We start from the raw sequence: 25267 nt of genomic DNA on the forward strand, positions 1-25267 counted from the left end.
TTCTCCCGAGTGTCTGTTGGCAATTTACATCCCGCCCATCAGCATAAGAAGGCTCCCAGTTCTCCATGGCCTGTGGTGCCTTTATGGATTTTACACTTTTTTCAGATGGCCCTTTTGACCCGGTGGAAGTGAGAGTTCATTGTAGTGCAGATTTCCTTTGCAAGCTTACTTGGTTGGCCAAAAAGGGCGTATGCGTTTTTTCCTGAATATATTCAGGAAAAAACGCATACGCCCTTTTTGGCCAAGTGCATCATTGTCGAGGTTCTGACTCTCTTCATATGTTTTCAATGCAATTCCAGTCTACCTACTGAAATCGGTTTCCTGCAATTCTGCCTTGCTTTCAATGCCTCTTCATAGCCTTACCTCAATATATTTTTTGAAAATAGTTGGCCTTTATAACTCTGCAGGTTTTTGAATTGCAGTGGCCCTTAGCTCCATTTTTCAGCTCTTATTTTTGTGGTCTTGCCCCATAACCACAGGATTCCTTGAAGCCCTATTTTTCTTCTGGGGCACCTTGCTGTGCCTTTGGTTAATTCTTCTTACTGATGTGACATTAGAGTGACATGTGCCCATTGAAACCGCTACAGCTAGTTTCTCACTGGTTCCCCCTATTCCCATTCATCCTCCGCACTAACTGCAGACTGTGCAATACCAGAACTTAAAGGCATTGACTCTCCATGTGGGGATGTTGTTAGTAAAGTGGCTGGAATGTCGATCCGGAGCCCCAGGAGAGGAAAAATGAGGTGCGTTTTAGAAACCTTTCCCGATCATATGGTATACCAGTCGCTGGGTTTCCCAAGCATGGTTTAGCTGTAGGAAGATTCCCTTCAACCTGGAGTGTTGGGACCCTTGGAATGAGTAGCATGAAGTATTGCATTAAACTTTCGGCAGTTGCTCACCAAAGCTCACCAATCCTCTCAGCCCCAAGTGTCCAGCCTTATGTCTTATCCAGCTGTGGGTTTATATGTGGTCAATCCAGGTTGCATCACAGCCCCTGAGCGAATTTTGTAAGAATTTTTCTCTCTTTCATTGTTTCAGCGTTTTGTTTTTAAAATTTATTTCTATAATGGGGTTTAGCTCATTTTCACTGCTGTGTTTGTGCCGCTCTGCACACACTTGATTCCCTTATGGAGATACATCAATACATGGGTTTTAAGATTCTTATTACTCAGATATATTTCTCTGCGGTGTATAGGGTGTGTTGAGGCCAGTTCATTGAGCAAGGTGTAGATCTTGTCTAATACCTATTTGGTTTATTGAACGGTATCTGTGCTAATTTCAAACTCTGGTTTTATGCATCACCCCACCTCTCCTTTCCCCTTAAGCTGACATAAGTGTGTTTTCTAAATGTGAGACACTGTTCTGTTCTGTAATTCATTTCTTGTGCAGCCATATTTACCCTCCCTCTATAAGTGATATCTTATGATATGTTTCTTTTTCTGTTTGACTTATTTCAAGTAGTATTATCGGACCTAAATCCACTCTTTATCCTTCTACTAGCCTTATTACATTGATTTCATGGTGAAGAGATATTCCATTGTACATAAGTACCACATCTTCTTTATCCATTGTTCTCTTTCCTGGGATATTTAAGGTGTACTGAAGTTGAGGTTCTTGTAAACAGAGTAGCCCTAAACTGTGGTGTGCTTGTGTCTTGTTGATTTTAGACTTCCCTAGATATACTCCCATGATTGGAAGTGTCCTATGCTCTGTAGCTCTGTTTTTTAGATGATTTAGGAACCACCATACACTTCTCCAGAGTGGCTCTCGGCAGTTCACACACTGCCCATCAGCGTATAAAGGCTCCCTGTTCTCCATGGCCTGTCCTGCATTTCTGGTTTTTACAATTTTTTAGGATGGCCCTTTTGACTGGTGGGAAATGAGACTTCTTTGTTGTGCACATTTGCATTGCTTGCTTGCTTCGTTGCCCATAAAGTGCGTATGCGTTTTTTTCCTGGATATAATCAGGAAAAAACGCATACGCCCTTTTGGGCCAACTGCATCATTGTCGAAATTCTGCCGCTTTTCATGTGCGTTAAAGACGAGTCCAATCTATCTCTTGAAATCTGTTTCTTGCAATTCTGTCTTGCATTCAGATCCTCTTCTTTGCCTTACCTCAACATATTTTTGGATGTTAGTTTTCATTTATAACTCTGCAGGTTTGTGAATTGCAGTGACCCTGAGCTCCATTTTTTAAGTTGCTCTTTTGTGAGCTGGCCTCAAACCCGCAGGATTGCTTCAGGCCCTATTTTGGCTCCGGCGAGGCAGGCTGAGCCTTTCTTTAATTCTTATTCTTAATGGGAAATTAGAGTGATATGTGCCCGTCCAAACCCCTACAACTATTCTCTCATTGGTTCCCCCTCTTCCCGTTCATCCTCCTCACAATTTGCAAAATGTGTGAAACAGAAGTTTAAATGTGCTGATTCTCCAAGTGGGGAGATTCTAAGTAGCGTGGCTGGAATGGTGAACAGGAGCACCAGGAGAGGATAAATGAGGTGCATTTTAGACACATCTCCCGATCACATGGTGTACAGTCCTCTGGGTTTTCCATGCATGTTTTAGCTGTAGGAAGATCCCTTGAACCTGCAGATTTGGGACCCATTGAATGGGTACCAGGTAGTATTACTTTAAAGGGTGTGCATTTCCTCACCCAACCTCACATTTCTCTTAGCGCAAACAGTTTCCAGCCTTATGTCTCATCCTGCTGTGGGTCTAGATGTGTTCAATCCATGTTGCATCACCGTCCCTGAGGAAAACTTGTAAGAGGTTTTCTCTGTCTCTCTGTCGTTTATTTTTTTCAATTTATTACTATATTGGTTACAGCTGATTTTCAAAGCTCTGTTTCTTGCTGCTGTACATCCACTTGATTCACGTACAGAGAGACATCAATAAATTCTTTTTCAGATTCTTACCAGTCGTATATATTCTTTTCCGGTGACTTGAGTGTGCTGAGTGCAGTTCTTTTAGCTACCGTGTAGGCCTTGTTGATTATCAGTTTGGTATTTGGAATAGTATCTTTGCTAATTTCAACCTCCTGGATGATGCCTCACCCCTCCCCACCTTTCCCGTTTAGCAGCCTTATGCGTGTTTTCTACATATTTGACTATGTTTTTGTTTTGTAATTTATTTCATGTGTAGCCATTTTGGATTCCACCTTTAAGTGATAGCTTATGATATGTGTCTTTTTCTTTTTGAATTCTGTCACTTAGAATGATCATACGTAACTCCTCGGGAGTTGTTACAACTGGCCATATTTCATTGATTTCCAGGCTGAATAATATTCCACTCTACCTAAGTACCACATCTCTATCCATTTTTTCCCTCCAGAGACATTTAAGTTATATCCTAGTCGAGGATCTTTTAAACAGAGAGGGGGTAAACATTGGGGTGCCTGTGTCCTCTCGATTTTTGTTTTTCCCAAGATATACGCCCATGAGTGCAAGTGCCCTATGCTCTGTAGCTCATTTTTTAGATGCTTTAGTAAACACAATACACTTCTCCAGAATGGCCGTTGGCAATATACATTTCCACTATAAGTCTCACAGGGCTCCCTCTTCTCGTTGCCCTGTCCTGCATTTCTGTTGTTTACGCTTTATGAGGATGGCTCTTCTGACTGATGCGAAGTGATATCTTTTGTAGTATTGACTTCCAGTGCCCACCTGTTTGGTTGGCTAAAAAAGTGTATGCCCTTTTCTTGAATATATACAGAAAAAAACGCATACACCCTTTTTGGCCAACTGCAATGTTCAGCTCCTTTTCTTGTGCTTAATGGCGAGTCCTTTCTACCTCCTCAAATCCCTTTCCTGCCATTCTCCCTTGCTTACAAGTCCTTTTCTTTGACTTTCCTCAAGACATTTTTCAGTGATGGATATTTTCAACTCTGCAGTTTTGTGAATTTTACTGCCCCTGAGTTCCATTGTTCAACTTGTGTTTATGGGAACTGGCCACAAAGCAGCGGGATTTCCTCAAGCCCTATACTGTTTCCATGGGCAACCCTAGCCTTTGGTCAATTCGTCTTCCTGATTGGAAATTAGAATGACATGTGCCTGTCTGAACACCTAGGACTTGTCTCTCATTGTTCCTCATCCTTCCGCTTCATCCTCTGGACAAATTCCAAACTGTACGCAACAGGATGTTGACAGTGCTGACATCTCCAAGTGGGGAGACTGTTAGTAAAGACGCTGGAGGGGTGAACCCGAGCACCAGGAGATGAGGAGATGAGATGCCTTTTCCAAACTCTTCCCGATCAGACGGTATACCATCCTCTGGGTGTGACAGACATGTTTTAGCAGTAGGAAGAGTCCCATTCATGTAAGGAGAACACCAGGGCTTTTTCAAAATCAGTGTCTCCCCGAAACCCAAACTGGGGAAGTTTTTAAGCTACGGCTACACATATGTTCATTAAGGGCCTTGGGAAGTAGGCAGAGTCCAAACTTTAGATAATTGAAGTCTTCAGGGTCAGAAGCACTCACCACCAGCTTCCCTTAGGCTACACTTTAACTGTCATTGATAGATGATGTCAATAAAAATATCTATTCTTTTTCAGATTATTTCCCCTTATAGGTTATTGCAAAATGTTGAGTGTAGTTCCCTGTGCTATACAGTAGTTCCTTGTTGATGATCTATTTTATACATAGCAGTGTGTATGTGTTAATTCCAAACTGTTAATTTATCCCTCCTCCCACCTTTCCCCTTTGGTAATAATAAATTATAAGATTTTATACTTCTCAGAAATGGGGGAGCTGAAAGAGAGGTATCATTTTCAATGGAAAAGCATTTAAAACAGGATTGAAGGTTTAACCAAGATTATTAGATGTACATCCTTGGAAAGAAATCACTTCGTTTCTCTAATATTGACCTGACAAATAAGACAAACCTTTTCACTGAACTTGCTTATAAAAAGTGATGGAAATATCAAATGGAAGTGTTAAAAACATCTTATTTTACCCGAGCCTTATACACTGTTCTATGTTAACTACAGTTTGGCTCACACATCTGTTCATTGAGGTTACAATAGTCTCAATTTCTGTTACTGATCCTCCAGAGTGGACCCCAAAATGTGTCCCCCTTCCCAGTGTCATTGGGGCCAACAGATCGAGACTGAGTTTGGTTCACAAGCAAAGGAAACTTTATATTTTGATCAGAGAATGGAGAGGTGAGAGCATGCACTACCCCGTGGGCTGTGGGCTGGGCTGCTGTGTAGAGATCCTGTCAGAGTCAGTGGGAGGGAGGGAGGGGGCGGAGCTCTCGAGGGCCGGGTTGGCTGTAGCTCAGGCTCTATATCGTGGAGTCTGCACTGGGCCCCAGGAGCTGAGGTGTCGACCCAGCCATTCTGCACTAGGAAATCTGGTCTGAAGTGCCGGGTGTGGAACCTCTGCATGCGGGACCCTAGGAGCACGTGAAATTAGACAAAGCACAAAGGATAAAAAAGGTTAGACTTGACTTTATTGCCCAGATTCTATTTTTATCTCCCAGGGATTTTTAATGGGCTTTGCTGGGGACAAACCCCTCCTCTGCTTTTTGTCCCGTTCCTCATTCTTGGAGTGCTGAGGGTGCAGACCCTTCTTCTGTAACTGCTGAGTGCTGAGTTGGGAGCCCTCATACCCTGGGGCGAGGGTCAGAGCTTCTCCCCAGCAGCCTCCCGGTGACGTTGATTGTCCCCAGGACCCCTGCCTCCCTGCTCGTCCACCTGAGCACCAGCATTGGAAGTGTTATAGATTCTAATGACCTTTAAGGGTCCAGGAAAGAGATGTGCAGAGACGCTGTGGGGGCCGGTTTCACCCCGCCCCACATTTGTTTGGCCACCTTAGGCTGACCGTTTCTGCCAGCCTAGATGCTCTGACCAGTAGTCTGCGCTTTCTTCAATTAGGCCCCTGAATTAACGTACAAACAGCACCAGGTGTCAGAGCCCTGCCCGCTCAACTCCCAGACAGTCCAGGGTCAGTGGTGATCAAGGACCATGATGGCCACTGAGTCAACAGCCTTTTGAAGTAAACAGGAGTCCAGCCGGTCTTATTGGCCACCATCATCACGGTGTCTGTAGGCTTTTCTATGGTGACAGTGTGGTATACTGTTCCCCCGCCAAGATTATTAGCTCCCCTCTGGGTGCAGTAAGTCCTGCAAGCAGTAGTCTACTCTTTTGGGACACACTCTTGTTGTTTTATGAGAGAAACTCCAGGTCAAGTGATGTTCACACGAGTCGTCATGGTGCCCTGTTGCCCCCGGTTATCTCTCTGGATGTTGGAGTTGGAGGGCCTCCTCACTCGAGGTCGGTGTGCCCACGGAGCGAACCCTGCAACTTCAGGGCATGGTTGGTGGTTAGGATCACCACGTGGGGTCCTTTTCCCTTAGGAGGGAGGTGGCCTTTTGGGCTGCTGATTTCCAGGTTTTTAGATACCGCCAGTATCTTGGCCAGATGTGGCAGTGGGCCAAGCCCCTTAGTGACCGTAGTTTATCCTACCTGGATGGCATTCTTGCATTGTTCCATTTCAAGTGGTCCCAGTTTTTGCACTAATTCTCCAATGGCGATTCACCTTTCACCGGGAATGTAAAGGTCAAAGGGTTTAGCTAAATTAGGGAGTTCCAGGGCAAGGGTCTGAATTGACTGCTCTTTCCATTCTTGAAAGGCCACTTCTGGATTCTATTCAAAAGGATCATCATCTTTTCCTTTCAGTGTTTCATATAGAGGCCCAGCTAGTAGACTGTAGTTAGGGATCCAGAAGCAGCAAACCCTGGCCTCCCCAGGAACCCCTAAGCTGTCTTCTAGTTTTAGAAAGGGGTAAGGCTGAAAATGGTTTCTTCCCTTTCCTGGGATGGGCTTCTCCGACCTTCTGTGAGAATGAAGCCCAGGCAGGTCACTGCAGTCTGTGATATTTGAGCTTTTTCTTGGACAACTTCTATCCTTTATTGGCTTGGTAGTTCAGAGGCCTCCTTAGTAGGGCTAGCGATCAGAATGTCGCCTGCATATTGAAGGAGGGTTTCCTTTTCCAGAGGTAGAACTTTTAGGTCTTTAGCTAAGCTTTCCCCAAAGATGGTGTGGGAATTTTTGCACCCTTGGGGCCGAACGGCCCGGAAGTATTGTTTTAGTTGTATGTTGAGTCCTGCCACTCACAAGCCAAAATTTCTTGTGACTCTGGGACTAATGGAATACAAAAGAAGGCATCATTGAAGACTAATACAGAATACCATGTCCTGGTGGTTGGTAGAATGACCAGCAGGGTGTAGGAATTAGGAGCAACTGGAGGTATATCCTCGGTGGCTTCACTGACTGTCCTGACATCCTTTACCAGGTCCCCAGCAGCCCATGGGACTCTCGTGGTCAGACCAATCCCAGAATATGGAGCTCACCTGGGCAGGTACCCCACCCCCACCCCAGCCCACGGGGCTCTCGTGGTCAGGCCCCTCCCAGGATACAGAGCTACCCTTGCAGATACTGTGGCAGGGCTGGGCACACAGGAACCGTGCACATAGCCCTCATTGCAGAGCACCCCCAGCTCACCTGTCGCTCAGAGCTGACACAGAGCACCTCAGAGCAGGACTTGAACTAACAAACAGCAGCTGTGACAGGTCTGTGACCCTGGGCATCACTCCGTGCGGCCTCCCTCCACCTGGTCTTCCAGAGACTTCCACTGCACCCGGGGCACCAGGCCTCTGTCTCCAACCACCACCCACCCCTCCTCTCCCTGACTCCTGGGTTCCTCTCATTAGGAGAGGGTTCTCTTGAAGTTGTCTCCCACTCATGGGCCAGATAAAATGATTAGAAAACAAGCCAAAGCTGCAGCCCCTTGTCTATCCTGACTCTCGGGAGCCCACACCTGTTCCTTGGACCTAGCCGCTTCAGCAAGTTCCATTTTCTGCAACTGTGAGCCCCTGAGGGGTGATGATTGGCTGACCTGGGCAGACTTACCGTGCCGGCCAGCCCTCCCCAGGTGTGCCTGGGTTGAGATCAATATAAATACCACTCCAGGCAGCAAGAGCCCCTGCAGCCGTGCCTGACGCCATTTTCTCTGCCCTGTCAGCAGTCTCGGGGCTGGGCTGGTGGGAGGGAGGGAGAGGCCACGGCTTTGTGGGTGGCCCAGTGTGAGTGGGGCTCTGCTGGACTTTCTGCAGCAGTTGCCAGGCTGCCACCTGCTAAAGAAGAGGATGTGTCACCCATACCTGCTGCTGGAATTTCTCCCTGGGCAGAGGTGAGGAAGGAAAAAAGCAGTGGGGGCAGGGACAGGACGGGTATCTCAGGCAGGGAAATGGAAATCTTCCAGAAGAGCACCCAGGGCCAGGACCATCCTGGCTGGCCTGCAGGCACCAAGTCGGCTGGCATGCTGTCACTCGTGTGGCTCCATGGCCCTTCCTCTAGGCTTTCAAGTCCTTGTATATATTCAGGTGTTTTACCTGGGACGGGTGGGAATAGTTCAGCAGCAACTGGCCTGGGGCTCAGCTCACGTTTACTCACAGATGCCCTGGCACGGTGCCCCAGCTTTGCAATGAGGACGCTTGTTGCGTGGGGGCTGCTGGCTGAATGGGAGACGATTCCCCACCACTGACCAACTTCAGAATTGTTTACAACTGGAGCAAGTGCCCTGATACGGTTTTCCTCTGTGTAACTGGTGGGTTCTGTGTTTTTTTTCTCTTTTTCGTTTTTGGTTCAAGGTAGATTTTATTCCTCTTTTTTGTATTTACAGATATAAGCATGGAAATAAATTATTCATATAAATACATGTATGTGCAGGGAATAATTGTTTTTTCTGTTTTATTTTTTAAATTTTATTTCTTTTTAATTTTGAATTTTATTTTATATTTTTATACAGCAGGTTCTTATTGGTTATCTATTTTATACATATAAATGTATACATGCCAATCCCAGTCTCTCAACTCCTCCCACCACCACCCCCCCAACAGCTTTCCCCCCTTGTTGTCCATACGTTTGTTGTCTACATCTGTTGCTCTATTTATGCCTTGCAAAATGGTTAATCTGTACAGTTTTTCTAGGTTCCACATATATGCATGAATATACAAGATTTGTTTTTCTCTTTCTGACTTACTTCACTCTGTATGACAGTCTCTGGATCCATCGACGTCTCTACAAATGACCCAATTTCATTCCTTTTCATGGCTTAGTAATATTCCATTTTATATATGTACCACGGCTTTATGCATTCGTCTGTCTGTGGGCATTTAGGTTGCTTCCATTACCTCGATATTGTAAATAGTGATGCAATGAACATTGCGGTGAATGTCTCTTTTTGATTTATGGATTTGTCTGGGTATATGTCCAGTACTGGGATTGCTGTATCATATGGGAATTCTATTGTTAGTTTCTTAAGAAATTCCATATTGTTCTCCATAATGACTGTATCAATTTATATTCCCAACAATAGTGGAAGAGGGTTCCTTTTCTCCACACCCTTTCCAGCATTTTTTGTTTGTAGATTTTCTATGATGCCTATTCTACCAGGTGTGAGGTGATACCTCATTGCTGAATCCATTACGTTGAGCAAGGGGTAGGTCTTGTCTATTCCATATTTGGCTTATGGAACAGTATCTGTGCTAATTTCAAACTCTGCTTTTATGCAGCACCCCAACTCACCTTTCCCCTTAAGCAAGCATAAGATGGTTTTCTAAATTTGAGTCCCTGTTCTATTTTGTAATTCAGTTTCTGTGTAGCCAAGTTTACATTCCGTGTATTAGTGATATCTCATGCTGTTTCATTTTCTGTGTGACTTATTTCAGTTAGAATCATCATACCTGAATCCACTCATTATGCTGCTATGGGCCTGATGACATAGATTTCATTGCTGAGTGATATTGCATTGTACGTAAGTACCACAGCTTCTTTATCCATTTTTCACTTTCTGCAATATTGAACTTGTATGGTAAACGAGGTTCTTGTAAACAGAGGCGTCCCAAACTTTGGGGTGGCTGTGTCTTTTTGATTTTAATTTCCCTAAGCTATAGGACCATAAGTGGAAGTGCCCTAGGCTCTGTTGCTTTGTTTTTTAGATGTTTCAGGAAACACCACACACTTCTCCCAAGTGGCTGTTGGCAATTTACATCCACCCATCAGCATAACAAGGCTCCCAGTTCTCCATGGCCTGTCCTGCCTTTCTGGATTTTACACTTTTTTCAGATGGCCCTTTTGACCGGGGGGAAGTGAGACTTCATTGTTGTGCAGGTTTCTTTGCAAGCTTGCTTGGTTGGACAAAAAGGGCGTATTCGTTTTTTCCTGAATATATTCAGGAAAAAACACATACGCACTTTTTGGCCAAGTGCATCATTGTGGACGTTCTGCCTATTTTCCTAACTTTAAATGCAATTCCAGTCTACCTCCTGAAATCGGTTTCCTGCAATTCTGCCCCGCTTTCAAGTCCTCTTGGCAGCCTTACTTCAGTATATTTTTGGACGATAGCTGTCATTTATAACTCTGCAGGTTTGTGAATTACAGATCCCCTGAGCTCCTTTCTTCAACTCGCTTTCTTGTGAGCTGGCCGCAACACCGCAGGATTGCTTCAGGCTCTAATCTGGTTCCATCACGGCATGCTGAGCCTTTGGTTAATTCCTGTTCCTGGTGGGAAATGAGAGTTAAATTGCCCATCCAGACACCTCCAGATAGTCCCTCATTTGTTCTCCCTATTCCTGTTCATCTTCCACAGAAATTGCAAACTGGGCCAAACAGTAGGTTAAAGGCACTGACTCTCCAAGTCGGGAGAGGGTTAGTAAAGCGTCTGGAATGTTGCTCCCGAGTACCAGGGGACGAAAACTGAGACATATTTGAACACGTCTCCCAATCACACGGTTCATCATACTCTAGGTTCCACATGCATGTTTTAGCTGAAGGAAGAATACCTTAAACCTGGAGAGTTGAGACCCGTGGAATGGGTACCATGCAATATGACTTCAAAGGGTCTTCATTTGCTCACCGAACCTCTCCAATGTTACCACTGCTGCGTTTATGCCCCGGTACACATGCCTGATTCTCTTTCAGAGAGATAGCCATCCATAGGTTTTAAGATACTTACTAGTCAGGTACATTCTTAGGCGTTTAATATGGGGTGTTGAGTCCATTACGTTGAGCAAGGAGTAGCTCTTGTCTATTCCATATTTGGCTTAAGGAACTTTATCTGTGGTCATTTCAATCTCTGGATTTATGTAGCACCCCAACTCACCTTTCCCCTTAAGCAAGCATAAGTTGGTTTTCTAAATTTGAGACCCTGTTCTGTTTTGTAATTCAGTTCCTGTGTAACCGAGTTTACATTCCGTGTATTAGTGATATCTTATGATGTTTCTTTTTCTGTGTGACTTATTTCAGTTAGAATCATCATACCTGAATCCACTCATTATGAAGCTATGGGCCTGATTACATAGATTTCATTGCTGAGTGATATTGCATTGTACGTATGTACCACAACTTCTTTATCCATTTTTCACTTTCTGCGATATTGAACTTGTACCGTAAATGAGATTCTTGTAAACAGAGCTGTCCCAAACATTGGGGTGGCTGTGTCTTTTCGATTTTAATTTCCCTAAGCTATAGGACCATAAGTGGAAGTGCCCTAGGCTCTGTTGCTTTGTTTTTTAGATGTTTCAGGAAACACCATACACTTCTCCCTAGTGACTGTTGGCAGTTTACATCCCGCCCATCAGCATAACAAGGCTCCCAGTTCTCCCTGGCCTGTCCTGCCTTTCTGGATTTTACACTTTTTTCAGATGACCCTTTTGACCGGGGGGAAGTGAGACTTCATTGTAGTGCAGATTTCCTTTGCAAGCTTGCTTGGTTGGCGAAAAAGGGCGTATGCGTGTTTTCCTGAATATACTCAGGAAAAAACGCATACGCCCTTTTTGGCCAAGTGCATCATTGTGGACGTTCTGCCTCTTTTCCTATGCTTTAAATGCAATTCCAGTCTACCTCCTGAAATCGGTTTCCTGCAATTCTGCCCCGCTTTCAAGTCCTCTTGGCAGCCTTACTTCAGTATATTTTTGGACGATAGCTTTCATTTATAACTCTGCAGGTTTGTGAATTACAGTGCCCCTGAGCTCCTTCCTTCAACTCGCTTTTTTGTGAGCTGGACGCAACACCGCAGGATTGCTTCAGGCCCTAATCTGGTTCCGGCACGGCACGCTGAGCCTTTGGTTAATTCCTCTTCCTGGTGGGAAATGAGAGTTAAATTTGCCCGTCCAGACACCTCCAGCTAGTCTCTCATTGGTTCTCCCTATTCCTGTTCATCTTCCGCAGAATTTGCAAACTGGACCAAACAGGAGGTTAAAGGCACTGACTCTCCAAGTTGGGAGAGTGTTAGTAAAGCGTCTGGAATGTTGCACCCGAGTACCAGGCGACAAAAACTGTGACATATTTGAACACGTCTCCCGATCACACGGTTGATCATACTCTGGGTTCCACATGCATGTTTTAGCTGAAGGAAGAATACCTTAAACCTGGTGAGTTGAGACCCGTGGAATGGGTACCCTGCAATACGACTTCAAAGCGTCTTCATTTGCTCAGCGAACCTCTCCAATGTTATCACTGCTGCGATTATATCCCTGTACACACGCTTGATTCTCTTTCAGAGAGATAGGAATCCATATGTGTTAAGATACTTACTAGTCAGGTACATTCTTAGGCGTTTAATATGGGGTGTTGAGTCCATTTCATTGAGCAAGGAGTAGCTCTTTTCTATTCCATATTTGGCTTAAGGAACTTTATCTGTGCTAATTTCAATCTCTGGTTTTATGCAGCACCCCAACTCACCTTTCCCCTTAAGCAAGCATAAGTTGGTTTTCTAAATTTGAGACCCTCTTCTGTTTTGTAATTCAGTTCCTGTGTAGCCAAGTTTACATTCCGTGTATTAGTGATATCTTATGATGTTTCTTTTTCTGTGTGACTTATTTCAGTTAGAATCATCATACCTGAATCCACTCATTATGCTCCTACGGGCCTGATGACATAGATTTCATTGCTGAGTGATATTGCATTAAACATAAGTACCACAACTTCCTTATCCATTTTTCACTTTCTGCGATATTGAACTTGTACCGTAAATGAGGTTCATGTAAACAGAGCCGTCCTAACCTTTGAGGTGACTGTGTCTTTTTGATTTTAATTTCCCTAAGCTATAGGACCATAAGTGGAAGTGCCCTAGGCTCTGTTGCTTTGTTTTTTAGATGCTTCAGGAAACACCAAACACATCTCCCGAGTGTCTGTTGGCAATTTACATCCCGCCCATCAGCATAACAAGGCTCCCAGTTCTCCATGGCCTGTCCTGCCTTTCTGGATTTTACACTTTTTTCAGATGGCCCTTTTGACCGGGGGGAAGTGAGACTTCATTGTAGTGCAGATTTCCTTTGCAAGCTTGCTTGGTTGGCCAAAAAGGGCGTATGCGTTTTTTCCTGAATATATTCAGGAAAAAACGCATACGCCCTTTTTGGCCAAGTGCATCATTGTGGACGTTCTGCCTCTTTTCCTATGCTTTCAATGCAATTCCAGTCTACCTCCTGAAATCGGTTTCCTGCAATTCTGCCCCGCTTTCAAGTCCTCTTGGCAGCTTTACTTCAGTATATTTTTGGACGATCGCTGTCATTTATAACTCTGCAGGTTTGTGAATTACAGTGCCCCTTAGCTACTTTCTTCAACTCGCTTTCTTGTGACCTGGACGCAACACCGCAGGATGGCTTCAGTCCCTAATCTGGCTCCGGCACGGCACGCTGAGCCTTTGGTTAGTTCCTCTTCCTGGTGGGAAATGAGAGTTAAATTTGCCCGTCCAGACACCTCCAGCTAGTCTCTCATTGGTTCTCCCTATTCCTGTTCATCTTCCGCAGAAATTGCAAACTGGGCCAAACAGGAGGTTAAAGGCGCTGACTCTCCAAGTGGGGAGAGTGTTAGTAAAGCGTCTGGAATGTTGCACCCGAGTACCAGGGGAGGAAAACTGAGACATATTTGAACACGTCTCCCTTTCACACAGTTGATCATACTCTGGGTTCTACATGCATGATTTAGCTCAAGGAAGAATACCTTAAATCTGGAGAGTTGAGACCCGTGGAATGGGTACCATGCAATATGACTTCAAAGGGTCTTCATTTGCTTACCGAACCTCTCCAATCCTATCACTGCTGCGTTTATGCCCCTGTACATACGATTGATTCTCTTTTGGAGACATAGAAATCCATAGGTTTTAAGATACTTACTAGTCAGGTACATTCTTAGGCGTTTAATATGGGGTGTTGAGTCCATTTCGTTGAGCAAGGAGTAGCTCTTGTCTATTCCATATTTGGCTTAAGGAACTTTATCTGTGCTCATTTCAATCTCTGGTTTTATGCAGCACCCCGACTCACCTTTCCTCTTAAGCAAGCATAAGTTGGTTTTCTAAATTTGAGACCCTGTTCTGTTTTGGAATTCAGTTCCTGTGTAGCCAAGTTTACATTCCGTGTATTAGTGATATCTTATGATGTTCCTTTTTCTGTGTGACTTATTTCAGTTAGAATCATCGAACCTGAATCCACTTATTATGCTGCTACGGGCCTGATGACATAGATTTCATTGCTGAGTGATACTGCATTGTACGTAAGTACCACAAGTTCTTTATCCATTTTTCACTTTCTGTGATACTGAACTTGTACGGTAAACGAGGTTCTTGTAAACAGAGGCGTCCCAAACTTTGGGGTGGCTGTGTCTTTTTGATTTTAATTTCCCTAAGCTATAGGACCATAAGTGGAAGTGCCCTAGGCTCTGTTGCTTTGTTTTTTAGATGTTTCAGGAAACACCATACACTTCTCCCGAGTGTCTCTTGGCAATTTACATCCCGCCCATCAGCATAACAAGGCTCCCAGTTCTCCATGGCCTGTCCTGCCTTTCTGGATTTTACACTTTTTTCAGATGGCCCTTTTGACCGGGGGGAAGTGAGACTTCATTGTAGTGCAGATTTCCTTTGCAAGCTTGCTTGGTTGGCCAAAAAGTGCGTATGCGTTTTTTCCTGAATATATTCAGGAAAAAACGCATACGCCCTTTTTGGCCAAGTGCATCATTGTGGACGTTCTGCCTCTTTTCCTATGCTTTCAATGCAATTCCAGTCTACCTCCTGAAATCGGTTTCCTGCAATTCTGCCCCGCTTTAAAGTCCTCTTGGCAGCCTTACTTCAGTATATTTTTGGACGATCGCTGTCATTTATAACTCTGCAGGTTTGTGAATTACAGTGCCCCTGAGCTCCTTTCTTCAACTCGCTTTCTTTTGAGCTGGCCGCAACACCGCAGGATGGCTTCAGGCCCTAATCTCGTTCCGGCACGGCACGCTGAGCCTTTGGTTAATTCCTCTTCCTGGTGGGAAATGAGAGTTAAATTTGCCCGTCCAGACACCTCCAGCTATTCTCTCATTGGTTCTCCCTATTCCTGTTCATCTTCCGCAGAAATTGCAAACTGGTCCAAACAGGAGGTTAAAGGCGCTGACTCTCCAAGTGGGGAGAGTGTTAGTAAAGCGTCTGGAATGTTGCACCCAAGAACCAGGGTATGAAAACTGAGACATATTTGAACACGTCTCCCGATCACATGGTTGATCATACTCTAGGTTCCACATGCATGTTTTAGCTGAAGGAAGAATACCTTAAACCTGGGTAGTTGAAACCCGTGGAATGGGTACCATGCAATATGACTTCAAAGGGTCTTCATTTGCTCACCGAACCTCTCCAATCCTATCACTGCTGCGTTTATGCCCCTGTACACATGCTTGATTCGCTTTCGGAGACATAGCAATCCATAGGTTTTAAGATACTTACTAGTCAGGTACATTCTTAGGCGTTTAATATGGGGTGTTGAGTCCATTTCGTTGAGCAAGGAGTAGCTCTTGTCTATTCCATATTTGGCTTAAGGAACTTTATCTGTGCTCATTTCAATCTCTGGTTTTATGCAGCACCCCAACTCACCTTTCCCCTTAAGCAAGCATAAGTTGGTTTTCTAAATTTGAGACCCTTTTCTGTTCTGTAATTCAGTTCCTGTGTAGCCAAGTTTACATTCCGTGTATTACTGATATCTTATGATGTTTCTTTTTCTGTGTGACTTATTTCAGTTAGAATCATCATACCTGAATCCACTCATTGTGCTGCTACGGGCCTGATGACATAGATTTCATTGCTGAGTGATATTCTTTTGTAAGCAATACCACAAGTTCTTTATCCATTTTTCACTTTCTGTGATATTGAACTTGTACGGTAAACGAGGTTCTTGTAAACAGAGGCGTCCCAAACTTTGGGGTGGCTGTGTCTTTTTGATTTTAATTTCCCTAAGCTATAGGACCATAAGTGGAAGTGCCCTAGGCTCTGTTGCTTTGTTTTTTAGATGCTTCAGGAAACACCAAACACATCTCCCGAGTGTCTGTTGGCAATTTACATCCCGCCCATCAGCATAACAAGGCTCCCAGTTCTCCATGGCCTGTCCTGCCTTTCTGGATTTTACACTTTTTTCAGATGGCCCTTTTGACCGGGGGGAAGTGAGACTACATTGTAGTGCAGATTTCCTTTGCAAGCTTGCTTGGTTGGCCAAAAAGGGCGTATGCGTTTTTTCCTGAATATATTCAGGAAAAAACGCATACGCCCTTTTTGGCCAAGTGCATCATTGTGGACGTTCTGCCTCTTTTCCTATGCTTTCAATGCAATTCCAGTCTACCTCCTGAAATCGGTTTCCTGCAATTCTGCCCCGCTTTCAAGTCCTCTTGGCAGCCTTACTTCAGTATATTTTTGGATGATAGCTGTCATTTATAACTCTGCAGGTTTGTGAATTACAGTGCCCCTGAGCTCCTTTCTTCAACTCACTTTCTTGTGACCTGGCCGCAACACCGCAGGATGGCTTCAGGCCCTAATCTGGTTCCGGCACGGCACGCTGAGCCTTTGGTTAATTCCTCTTCCTGGTGGGAAATGAGAGTTAAATTTGCCCGTCCAGACACCTCCAGCTAATCTCTCATTGGTTCTCGCTATTCCTGTTCATCTTCCGCAGAAATTGCAAACTCGGCCAAACAGGAGGTTAAAGGGACTGACTCTCCCAGTCGGGAGAGTGTTAGTAAAGCGTCTGGAATGTTGCACCCGAGTACCAGGGTACGAAAACTGAGACATATTTGAACACGTCTCCCGATCACATGGTTGATCATACCCTAGGTTCCACATGCATGTTTTAGCTGAAGGAAGAATACATTAAACCTGGGTAGTTGAAACACGTGGAATGGGTACCATGCAATATGACTTCAAAGGGTCTTCGTTTGCTCACCAAACCTCTCCAATCCTATCACTGCTGCCTTTATGCCCCTGTACACATGCTTGATTCTCTTTCGGAGACATAGCAATCCATAGGTTTTAAGATACTTACTAGTCAGGTACATTCTTAGGTGTTTAATATGGGGTGTTGAGTCCATTTTGTTGAGCAAGGAGTAGCTCTTGTCTATTCCATATTTGGCTTAAGGAACTTTATCTGTGCTCATTTCAATCTCTGGTTTTATGCAGCACCCCAACTCACCTTTCCCCTTAAGCAAGCATAAGTTGGTTTTCTAAATTTGAGACCCTGTTCTGTTTTGGAATTCAGTTCCTGTGTAGCCAAGTTTACATTCCGTGTATTAGTGATATCTTATGATGTTTCTTTTTCTGTGTGACTTATTTCAGTTAGAATCATCGTACCTGAATCCACTCATTATGCTGCTACGGGCCTGGTGACATAGATTTCATTGCTGAGTGATACTGCATTGTACGTAAGTTCCACAAGTTCTTTATCCATTTTTCACTTTCTGTGATGTTGAACTTGTACGGTAATCGAGGTTCTTGTAAACAGAGGCGTCCCAAACTTTGGGGTGGCTGTGTCTTTTTGATTTTAATTTCCCTAAGCTATAGGACCATAAGTGGAAGTGCCCTAGGCTCTGTTGCTTTGTTTTTTAGATGTTTCAGGAAACACCATACACTTCTCCCGAGTGTCTGTTGGCAATTTACATCCCGCCCATCAGCATAACAAGGCTCCCTGTTCTCCATGGCCTGTCCTGCCTTTCTGGATTTTACACTTTTTTCAGATGGCCCTTTTGACCGGGGGGAAGTGAGACTTCATTGTAGTGCAGATTTCCTTTGCAAGCTTGCTTGGTTGGCCAAAAAGGGCGTATGCGTTTTTTCCTGAATATATTCAGGAAAAAACGCATACGCCCTTTTTGGCCAAGTGCATCATTGTGGACGTTCTGCCTCTTTTCCTATGCTTTCAATGCAATTCCAGTCTACCTCCTGAAATCGGTTTCCTGCAATTCTGCCCCGCTTTCAAGTCCTCTTGGCAGCCTTACTTCAGTATATTTTTGGATGATAGCTGTCATTTATAACTCTGCAGGTTTGTGAATTACAGTGCCCCTGAGCTCCTTTCTTCAACTCACTTTCTTGTGACCTGGCCGCAACACCGCAGGATGGCTTCAGGCCCTAATCTGGTTCCGGCACGGCACGCTGAGCCTTTGGTTAATTCCTCTTCCTGGTGGGAAATGAGAGTTAAATTTGCCCGTCCAGACACCTCCAGCTAATCTCTCATTGGTTCTCGCTATTCCTGTTCATCTTCCGCAGAAATTGCAAACTCGGCCAAACAGGAGGTTAAAGGGACTGACTCTCCCAGTCGGGAGAGTGTTAGTAAAGCGTCTGGAATGTTGCACCCGAGTACCAGGGTACGAAAACTGAGACATATTTGAACACGTCTCCCGATCACATGGTTGATCATACCCTAGGTTCCACATGCATGTTTTAGCTGAAGGAAGAATACATTAAACCTGGGTAGTTGAAACACGTGGAATGGGTACCATGCAATATGACTTCAAAGGGTCTTCGTTTGCTCACCAAACCTCTCCAATCCTATCACTGCTGCCTTTATGCCCCTGTACACATGCTTGATTCTCTTTCGGAGACATAGCAATCCATAGGTTTTAAGATACTTACTAGTCAGGTACATTCTTAGGTGTTTAATATGGGGTGTTGAGTCCATTTTGTTGAGCAAGGAGTAGCTCTTGTCTATTCCATATTTGGCTTAAGGAACTTTATCTGTGCTCATTTCAATCTCTGGTTTTATGCAGCACCCCAACTCACCTTTCCCCTTAAGCAAGCATAAGTTGGTTTTCTAAATTTGAGACCCTGTTCTGTTTTGGAATTCAGTTCCTGTGTAGCCAAGTTTACATTCCGTGTATTAGTGATATCTTATGATGTTTCTTTTTCTGTGTGACTTATTTCAGTTAGAATCATCGTACCTGAATCCACTCATTATGCTGCTACGGGCCTGGTGACATAGATTTCATTGCTGAGTGATACTGCATTGTACGTAAGTTCCACAAGTTCTTTATCCATTTTTCACTTTCTGTGATGTTGAACTTGTACGGTAATCGAGGTTCTTGTAAACAGAGGCGTCCCAAACTTTGGGGTGGCTGTGTCTTTTTGATTTTAATTTCCCTAAGCTATAGGACCATAAGTGGAAGTGCCCTAGGCTCTGTTGCTTTGTTTTTTAGATGTTTCAGGAAACACCATACACTTCTCCCCAGTGTCTGTTGGCAATTTACATCCCGCCCATCAGCATAACAAGGCTCCCTGTTCTCCATGGCCTGTCCTGCCTTTCTGGATTTTACACTTTTTTCAGATGGCCCTTTTGACCGGGGGGAAGTGAGACTTCATTGTAGTGCAGATTTCCTTTGCAAGCTTGCTTGGTTGGCCAAAAAGGGCGTATGCGTTTTTTCCTGAATATATTCAGGAAAAAACGCATACGCCCTTTTTGGCCAAGTGCATCATTGTGGACGTTCTGCCTCTTTTCCTATGCTTTCAATGCAATTCCAGTCTACCTCCTGAAATTGGTTTCCTGCAATTCTGCCCCGCTTTCAAGTCCTCTTGGCAGCCTTACTTCGGTATATTATTGGATGATAGCTGTCATTTATAACTCTGCAGGTTTGTGAATTACAGTGCCCCTGAGCTCCTTTCTTCAACTCGCTTTCTTGTGAGCTGGCCACAACACCGCATGATGGCTTCAGGCCCTAATCTGGTTCCGGCACGGCACGCTGAGCCTTTGGTTAATTCCTCTTCCTGGTGGGAAATGAGAGTTAAATTTGCCCGTCCAGACACCTCCAGCTAGTCTCTCATTGGTTCTCGCTATTCTTGTTCATCTTCCGCAGAAATTACAAACTGGGCCAAACAGGAGGTTAAAGGGACTGACTCTCCAAGTGGGGAGAGTGTTAGTAAAGCGTCTGGAATGTTGCACCCGAGTACCAGGGTACGAAAACTGAGACATATTTGAACACGTCTCCCGATCACATGGTTGATCATACTCTAGGTTCCACATGCATGTTTTAGCTGAAGGAAGAATACCTTAAACCTGGGTAGTTGAAACCCGTGGAATGGGTACCATGCAATATGACTTCAAAGGGTCTTCATTTGCTCACCGAACCTCTCCAATCCTATCACTGCTGCATTTATGCCCCTGTACACATGCTTGATTCGCTTTCGGAGACATAGCAATCCATAGGTTTTAAGATACTTACTAGTCAGGTACATTCTTAGGCGTTTAATATGCGGTGTTGAGTCCATTTCGTTGAGCAAGGAGTAGCTCTTGTCTATTCCATATTTGGCTTAAGGAACTTTATCTGTGCTCATTTCAATCTCTGGTTTTATGCAGCACCCCAACTCACCTTTCCCCTTAAGCAAGCATAAGTTGGTTTTCTAAATTTGAGACCCTGTTCTGTTCTGTAATTCAGTTCCTGTGTAGCCAAGTTAAATTCCGTGTATTAGTGATATCTTATGATGTTTCTTTTTCTGTGTGACTTATTTCAGTTAGAATCATCATATCTGAATCCACTCATTGTGCTGCTAAGGGCCTGATGACATAGATTTCATTGCTGAGTGATATTGCTTTGTATGTAAATACCACAACTTCTTTATCCATTTTTCACTTTCTGTGATACTGAACTTGGACGGTAAACGAGGTTCTTGTAAACAGAGGCGTCCCAAACTTTGGGGTGGCTGTGTCTTTTTGATTTTAATTTCCCTAAGCTATAGGACCATAAGTGGAAGTGCCCTAGGCTCTGTTGCTTTGTTTTTTAGATGTTTCAGGAAACACCATACCCTTCTCCCTAGTGTCTGTTGGCAATTTACATCCCGCCCATCAGCATAACAAGGCTCCCAGTTCTCCATGGCCTGTCCTGCCTTTCTGGATTTTACACTTTTTTCAGATGGCCCTTTTGACCGGGGGGAAGTGAGACTTCATTGTAGTGCAGATTTCCTTTGCAAGCTTGGTTGGTTGGCCAAAAAGGGCGTATGCGTTTTTTCCTGAATATATTCAGGAAAAAACGCATACGCCCTTTTTGGCCAAGTGCATCATTGTGGACGTTCTGCCTCTTTTCCTATGCTTTCAATGCAATTCCAGTCTACCTCCTGAAATCGGTTTCCTGCAATTCTGCCCCGCTTTCAAGTCCTCTTGGCAGCCTTACTTCGGTATATTTTTGGACGATAGCTGTCATTTATAACTCTGCAGGTTTGTGAATTACAGTGTCCCTGAGCTCCTTTCTTCAACTCGCTTTCTTGTGAGCTGGCCACAACACCGCAGGATGGCTTCAGGCCCTAATCTGGTTCCGGCACGGTACGCTGAGCCTTTGGTTAATTCCTCTTCCTGGTGGGAAATGAGAGTTAAATTTGCCCGTCCAGACACCTCCAGCTAGTCTCTCATTGGTTCTCGCTATTCTTGTTCATCTTCCGCAGAAATTACAAACTGGGCCAAACAGGAGGTTAAAGGGACTGACTCTCCAAGTGGGGAGAGTGTTAGTAAAGCGTCTGGAATGTTGCACCCGAGTACCAGGGTACGAAAACTGAGACATATTTGAACACGTCTCCTGATCACATGGTTGATCATACTCTAGGTTCCACATGCATGTTTTAGCTGAAGGAAGAATACCTTAAACCTGGGTAGTTGAAACCCGTGGAATGGGTACCATGCAATATGACTTCAAAGGGTCTTCATTTGCTCACCGAACCTCTCCAATCCTATCACTGCTGCATTTATGCCCCTGTACACATGCTTGATTCGCTTTCCGAGACATAGCAATCCATAGGTTTTAAGATACTTACTAGTCAGGTACATTCTTAGGTGTTTAATATGCGGTGTTGAGTCCATTTCGTTGAGCAAGGAGTAGCTCTTGTCTATTCCATATTTGGCTTAAGGAACTTTATCTGTGCTCATTTCAATCTCTGGTTTTATGCAGCACCCCAACTCACGTTTCCCGTTAAGCAAGCATAAGTTGGTTTTCTAAATTTGAGACCCTGTTCTGTTCTGTAATTCAGTTCCTGTGTAGCCAAGTTTACATTCCGTGTATTACTGATATCTTATGATGTTTCTTTTTCTGTGTGACTTATTTCAGTTAGAATCATCATACCTGAATCCACTCATTGTGCTGCTAAGGGCCTGATGACATAGATTTCATTGCTGAGTGATATTGCTTTGTAAGTAAATACCACAACTTCTTTATCCATTTTTCACTTTCTGCGATGTTGAACTTGTACTATAAACGAGGTTCTTGTAAACAGAGCCGTCCCAAACTTTGGGGTGGCTGTGTCTTTTTGATTTTAATTTCCCTAAGCTATAGGACCATAAGTGGAAGTGCCCTAGGCTCTGTTGCTGTGTTTTTTAGATGTTTCAGGAAACACCAAACACTTCTCCCGAGTGTCTGTTGGCAATTTACATCCCGCCCATCAGCATAACAAGGCTACCAGTTCTCCATGGCCTGTCCTGCCTTTCTGGATTTTACACTTTTTTCAGATGGCCCTTTTGACCGGGGGGAAGTGAGACTTCATTGTAGTGCAGATTTCCTTTGCAAGCTTGCTTGGTTGGCCAAAAAGGGCGTATGCGTTTTTTCCCGAATATATTCAGGAAAAAACGCATACGCCCTTTTTGGCCAAGTGCATCATTGTGGACGTTCTACCTCTTTTCCTATGCTTTCAATGCAATTCCAGTCTACCTCCTGAAATCGGTTTCCTGCAATTCTGCCCCGCTTTCAAGTCCTCTTGGCAGCCTTACTTCAGTATATTTTTGGACGATAGCTGTCATTTATAACTCTGCAGGTTTGTGAATTACAGTGCCCCTGAGCTCCTTTCTTCAACTCGCTTTCTTGTGAGCTGTCCGCAACACCGCAGGATGGCTTCAGGCCCTAATCTGGTTCCGGCACGGCACACTGAGCCTTTGGTTATTTCCTCTTCCTGGTGGGAAATGAGAGTGAAATTTGCCCGTCCAGACACCTCCAGCTAGTCTCTCATTGGTTCTCCCTATTCCTGTTCATCTTCCGCAGAAATTGCAAACTGGGCCAAACAGGAGGTTAAAGGGACTGACTCTCCAAGTTAGGACAGTGTTAGTAAAGCGTCTGGAATGTTGCACCCGAGTACCAGGGTACGAAAACTGAGACATATTTGAACACGTCTCCCGATCACATGGTTGATCATACTCTAGGTTCCACATGCATGTTTTAGCTGAAGGAAGAATACCTTAAACCTGGGTAGTTGAAACCCGTGGAATGGGTACCATGCAATATGACTTCAAAGGGTCTTCATTTGCTCACCGAACCTCTCCAATCCTATCACTGCTGCGTTTATGCCCCTGTACACACGCTTGATTCTCTTTCGGAGACATAGCAATCCATAGGTTTTAAGATACTTACTAATCAGGTACATTATTAGGCGTTTAATATGGGGTGTTGAGTCCATTTCGTTGAGCAAGGAGTAGCTCTTGTCTATTCCATATTTGGCTTAAGGAACTTTATCTGTGCTCATTTCAATCTCTGGTTTTATGCAGCACCCCAACTCACCTTTTCTCTTAAGCAAACATAAGTTGGTTTTCTAAATTTGAGGCCCTGTTCTGTTTTGGAATTCAGTTCCTGTGTAGCCAAGTTTAAATTCCGTGTATTAGTGATATCTTATGATGTTTCTTTTTCTGTGTGACTTATTTCAGTTAGAATCATCGTACCTGAATCCACTCATTATGGTTCTACGGGCCTGATGACATAGATTTCATTGCTGAGTGATACTGCATTGTACGTAAGTACCACAAGTTCTTTATCCATTTTTCACTTTCTGTGATACTGAACTTGTACGGTAAACGAGGTTCTTGTAAACAGAGGCGTCCCAAACTTTGGGGTGGCTGTGTCTTTTTGATTTTAATTTCCCTAAGCTATAGGACCATAAGTGGAAGTGCCCTAGGCTCTGTTGCTTTGTTTTTTAGATGTTTCAGGAAACACCATACACTTCTCCCCAGTGTCTGTTGGCAATTTACATCCCGCCCATCAGCATAACAAGGCTCCCAGTTCTCCATGGCCTGTCCTGCCTTTCTGGATTTTACACTTTTTTCAGATGGCCCTTTTGACCGGGGGGAAGTGAGACTTCATTGTAGTGCAGATTTCCTTTGCAAGCTTGCTTGGTTGGCCAAAAAAGGCGTATGCGTTTTTTCCTGAATATATTCAGGAAAAAACGCATACGCCCTTTTTGGCCAAGTGCATCATTGAGGACGTTCTGCCTCTTTTCCTATGCTTTCAATGCAATTCCAGTCTACCTCCTGAAATCGGTTTCCTGCAATTCTGCCCCGCTTTCAAGTCCTCTTGGCAGCCTTACTTCAGTATATTTTTGGACGATAGCTGTCATTTATAACTCTGCAGGTTTGTGAATTACAGTGCCCCTGAGCTTTTTTCTTCAACTCGCTTTCTTGTGAGCTGGCCGCAACACCGCAGGATTGCTTCAGGCCCTAATCTGTTTCCGGCATGGCACGCTGAGCCTTTGGTTAATTCCTCTTCCTGGTGGGAAATGACAGTTAAATTTGCCCGTCCAGACACCTCCAGCTAGTCTGTCATTGGTTCTCCCTATTCCTATTCATCTTCCGCAGAAATTGCAAACTGGGCCAAACAGGAGTTTAAAGGCACTGACTCTCCAAGTCGGGAGAGTGTTAGTAAAGCATCTGGAATGTTGCACCCGAGTACCAGGGGACGAAAACTGAGACATATTTGAACACGTCTCCCGATCACACGGTTGATCATTCTCTGGGTTCCACATGCATATTTTAGCTGAAGGAAGAATACCTTAAACCTGGAGAGTTGAGACCCGTGGAATGGGTACCATGCAATATGACTTCAAAGAGTCTTCATTTGCTCACTGAACCTCTCCAATCCTGTCACAGCTGTGTTTATGCCCCTGTACACACGCTTGATTCTCTTTCAGACATAGCCATCCATACGTTTTAAGATTCTTACTAGTCAGGTATATTCTTAGGCGTTTAATATGGGGTGTTG

Source organism: Pseudorca crassidens, chromosome 6 (assembly GCF_039906515.1).
Source record: "Pseudorca crassidens isolate mPseCra1 chromosome 6, mPseCra1.hap1, whole genome shotgun sequence".
Taxonomy (NCBI): Eukaryota; Metazoa; Chordata; class Mammalia; order Artiodactyla; family Delphinidae; genus Pseudorca; species Pseudorca crassidens.